Genomic DNA, 4,828 nt, shown 5'->3' on the forward strand with positions numbered 1-4,828 from the left:
AATGCTAAGGCGGTGGCAGTTTGCAGCGCCATACTCATTTTTAATAAATATGATGTATGATAATTGTTGTACATTTGAAAAAATGTTTATCAAATTATATACGTGTATATATGTGTGAACCCTCGGGTGGGCAAAAATGAAATTGCACTAATTTTGACGTTATTTTACTAATCTCGTGAAAATAACGTTAAAAGTGGCGGAAGGTTAATCAGACATCATGTGGTGGCGTTGATAGCCAAAAGACAATGCATGCACTAATCAGCCGGTGTCCCGATGATTGAATGCCAAAAGTAAGTGAAGTTGATGGACCAATGTTGTACTTATTTTTTGAGAATTCGTAGACATTGATGACTAAAAGACCAAATTGCCCCTAGTAACTAATAATTTTATGCATTGTAGATTGTACCTAAAGTTGATAGTTCCGTACCTCTTAAATTTTAATAGATCCTTGCTATTTGTTATATATACACTATATTGTATATGTTTCCTTATATTGATAGTTACAAGTATCCGAAAACAAGAGAACCGTTATAGAATCTTAAACATCATTCTTTTAACGTTATCTATGAGAACCCGAAACGGGCCAACAAGATTCGGTTAGGGGCATCTTGGACGCATTTACAAACCCGTCTTGAAGGTGATCAGCTACCCATTTGTTAGCTGCTTCTGTATAGTGTATACCGTCCCAGTTAATATACTCTAACGGGTTGTCGCAAGCTTTCTTAACGTCCACATCTTCCCATAATAAACATTGCCCTAACGGATCCGTGAAGCCTGCATACATTCGACTTCATTAATAGTCACCAAAAATTTTAACCATTGGAAAAAGGCGCATTTGGCAATTGACAGTTTTGCCCCTGAAGACTAAATTGCATACGCCTGTTGGAAGGGGTATACTAGTAAAAAGATTTTCATGGTTGGTGGGTCCAACCAGACACAATCCCGAAAATTGTGCCATACATATGGACCCGATCATGACACAGACTCGAAAATCGTGTCAGACATATGAACCCAAACACTACACGAATATTCGCAGGTTGACACAAACAAGACGTGTTGAACCTGAATTCGTTTTATTTCGCATATTAATACATTTAAATTACAATTTTACGACAAAAATATAAACGTGTATAAAACAATTAGATTTTACTTATAAAATATTACGTAAACTATCCAACCAACTTTCATTATGACATAGAAACACATTAATTTTTTTTAAAAAAATTAAAAAAATACACAGGAGTTAAACAAGTCAACCCGTGGCCCGGCTGACACAAACACAACCCGTTTAGCTAAACAGGCTCACAGGTTCGACCCAAAACTGACCCGAACCCGCAAATTTCGTGTTAACTTTAAATCATCATAATACTTGCTTACCATGCTTGTTTGGTTCACTAATGAGAGAATATTTGAGAGAATAAACATCAACATACACCAACGACGATTCTTGAAGTTGCATTCCGAGTTTTGACACCTCATCTTCGAGTTGTCTATTAAATTCTTGTGCTAATTCATTGTATGATTCCACACACCCGATTTTGTCTGCATTTCCAGGAGCCGGTGGATAATTCTTGACAAAAAATGGCAATCACCCGATTGGGCCCGTGTTATGAATCCAAAATGTTCTTGCTCCTCCTTCATAAAGTTTCTGTAACAAAGCCATCAAAATAAATCCGTATTTATTAAGAAGAAGCGTTAATGAAACCGAAATAAATCTAAATAAATACCTTAACAATAGAAGATAAGTCATTTATCATGGTGGGAATATATTTCTTCACATCTTGTTCTTTCATTGTTGTAATCCCGGCATGAAGATCATTTTGTCCTATGTCGAATGTGTAAAGGGCCCGAGTGTAATCCTCGGGCTTTGCAAGGCGGTCATTAATTTCGCTACTTTTTGCTATAACATGTATAGAAATGTTTATTAAATAATATTACACCAGATGCCACTTGACATGTAAATAACAAATAACATGTATGCATATATATACCTTCAAGATACAAATCGGAAGCTCGCCTTTTGAATTGTTGAAACTGTGACAGTTGTACAGGAAGAGTTATAGGGTTAAAAGTCTTGTTTAGCATCAAAGCATCTGCGCGCTGAATGGTGGCACCACTTACAGCAAAATTAGCACCGTGTCGAAAATTTGTTCCGATAGAATCCACATACGCACTTAAATATGGCAATCCTAATTTTTCAGCTGCACATATTGGTTTAGTATTCAGAACTCATTTATATAATTTTGGTGATAATAGTTGACATGTCTGTTGAAAAAAAAACTGTTGCGGACCTAAAAATTACTAGTTTTGACTAGGACTTGTAAACGGGTCGGGTAGGGTCGGGAGAGGATGGGTCACTAGTCAGAATAGGTTCGGGTAGGAACAGATCGATTCAAGAAAGGTTTATTTGGTTCGGATTGGGACGGGTTGGGTTGAAATGGGTCAGGTCAGAACAGGTTAGTTTAAAAAATGATATTTTTTTGAAATCTCCGTACATTTCAGCTTTTTGCTTCTGGTTTTCAGCACTAGTTACGCACTTACACAGGTTTAAATGCCGGTTACGTGCACTGGGCCCGGGATACACTGTTAACTTGTCCCTGGTACGAGCGTAACCCCACAATGTCCCACGCGACTAACCAACGTTGTTACTAGTTTAGTGAAGGAATCTCTTTATGAAGTTTAAAGATTCAAACATAACTTCAACAAAAATAGATCTTTATATTAACAAGTTTAGACCTTTGAATCTTTTTGTCAAGATTTGATTCCATTTCTCTAAAGTCAACCAAAACATCAAGATTCAAACCAACTTTTATAAATAACAAAAAATACCCTTTTATGTATAAACTTACCTATAAAATCAATGGTTAACCTCCCATCAGATAACCTGCCAGAAGGTTTATGAAAATAAGTCATCCCATAAGGAAGAGGCAGTGGATCAAACACAGCTGCATCAGCTCCAGTGTCTGAATTTGAGTCACCAAAGTTGTATATTGCAGGAACTTGAAAACAACTTGACTTATTATTATTATTATTAAGATTTGGGATTGTTGATTCTTTAAAGACTGTGAAAATGGAGTATGTAGCAACTAACAAAGCTCCAGTTGCTATTATTAGACTTCTAGTTGTCAAGTCCATAGTTGCAGGCTGTGATCTGTGAATGAATGTTGGTGAAATGAAGTGAAAAGTTTCAGTCTGGACTTTTGTCAAACACCTGGTGTGCACTTTAAGATAAAGCCAAAATTTTCAACTGTTTTGTTTTATTGATTGGTTAGATACACTCACCAGCTTGATTTCTAAGTAATAGAATAATCTACTGATTCACTAATTTATAGTTTTTTTTTATATTTCTAAATTTATAGAAAGATAAAATTATATAAAATTTAAGTAGGTAGAAATGTATTTGGGGAATCCTATTGGGTAAAAATTAACAAACTAACGGTTATACTCAATACCCGTTATCTTGCATGAGACACGGTTTTACAATCAGATATAAGACTGGCATTACCAATATTTGTCTCGTTGCCATGGATAGGGTGGTTTGGGTAACCTTACATACTTAAACGAGTCAACAGGATTCGATGATCCGTTCTTGGTGTGTTGTGAGTACGGAGGAAAGTACAACTTCAACAACCCAATGAGATGTGTGTTGAAATTAATTACCGAACCGTCCTTAATTATACGTGGCTTGCGGTACAAGGAAGAAGTCTTTGAGTGCTAAGTAAAGTTAGTTAAGGATTAGAGATAATTATCAAGTTTTGATTAATTATCTATTTTAATTAGCAATCCTAGTTATAGTCTAACACGTATAGGTTAGGTTATAAATACCGAGTTATGGTATGGATTGTAATCTAAGTTTTTGAATTATTTTTCTTGTATTAATAAAACATTGGAGAGTTATTCCAAAACCAAGATCGTTTATTTTTGTTAATATCAATTCACCTATGTGAATGTGGGAAGACGAAAACGGTGAACGGTACAAAAATTGTTGTTGCCAAGTCTTGAGAAGACCCGTCATCACGAATCAACTGGGATGGGACCCACTATACTGAGGCGGCTAACAAATGGGTGTACAGTCAGATTGCTGACGGGCCGTACTCTGATCCACCTGTTCCGTTAAAGATGGCTTGCCATGGAAACGAGGACTTAACACAAATGTATTATTGAGTCACAAAACTAACTGACTGAAATCGGATAAGTGAATAAGGTAACTAAACAGGATAATTTTTGTCCGGTTTTAGGGCATGTTATTTGGTTTCGATTGCGATCACTATCTCCATATTAAGTGTTTACTATTATTTTAGTATTTATCTTTTACTGTTACGGACTTGGGACTTGGGAGGTAAGGTTTGTCATCACCTCACACTGCCTAGTCCTAAGTAGTCTATATGGTGAGTGTGATTCTACTGGGTATGTTTGTTATAATTATAGACTTGCAATATTTATCATGTAACATTATTGTATTTAGTATGTAGTACTTATCACTATTGTAGTACTCATTTCTATGCTACTACATCATTGTAAGGTGATTAAAATGTACATTTTTTTAGTCTTAACTTTCTCATATGCTCTTTAGTGGTTTTAGTTCAATTAGTGTTTTGAGAAGTGATTCATTGCAACATGAAAATATACATACATTATACAACATTTTATGCATAAGATACAAGCTAAGCAATTTATTTGGAAAAATATCGAATATTGGTCAAGGACCGATATCCGTGATATTGGTTATCGTAGTGGGATATCGGTGGAATATGGGTACTTTTAATATCATGTAAAATTCATATATGTAGCAATTTAACACTGACAATTCTGTATACTCTCTTACCAA

At 35.4% G+C, this 4,828-nt stretch overlaps 1 pseudogene across 1 annotated transcript; it reads right to left on the reverse strand.

Moving 5' to 3' along the window:
• Positions 1-502: 502 nt before the first annotated feature.
• Positions 503-3,171, reverse strand: LOC143611256 (GDSL esterase/lipase At5g14450-like; annotated as a pseudogene). The gene is made up of 5 exons (XR_013149739.1): positions 2,850-3,171; positions 1,992-2,201; positions 1,728-1,900; positions 1,378-1,648; positions 503-774 (listed from the first exon to the last, which is right to left on the reverse strand). The product of XR_013149739.1 is annotated as a GDSL esterase/lipase At5g14450-like (transcript).
• Between the last annotated feature and the right edge of the window lie 1,657 nt (positions 3,172-4,828).

This window comes from Bidens hawaiensis, unplaced genomic scaffold, assembly GCF_021521415.1.
Source record: "Bidens hawaiensis isolate Kalapana, Puna unplaced genomic scaffold, B.hawaiensis_p1.1 tig00030314_1, whole genome shotgun sequence".
In the NCBI taxonomy this organism is placed as follows: domain Eukaryota; kingdom Viridiplantae; phylum Streptophyta; class Magnoliopsida; order Asterales; family Asteraceae; genus Bidens; species Bidens hawaiensis.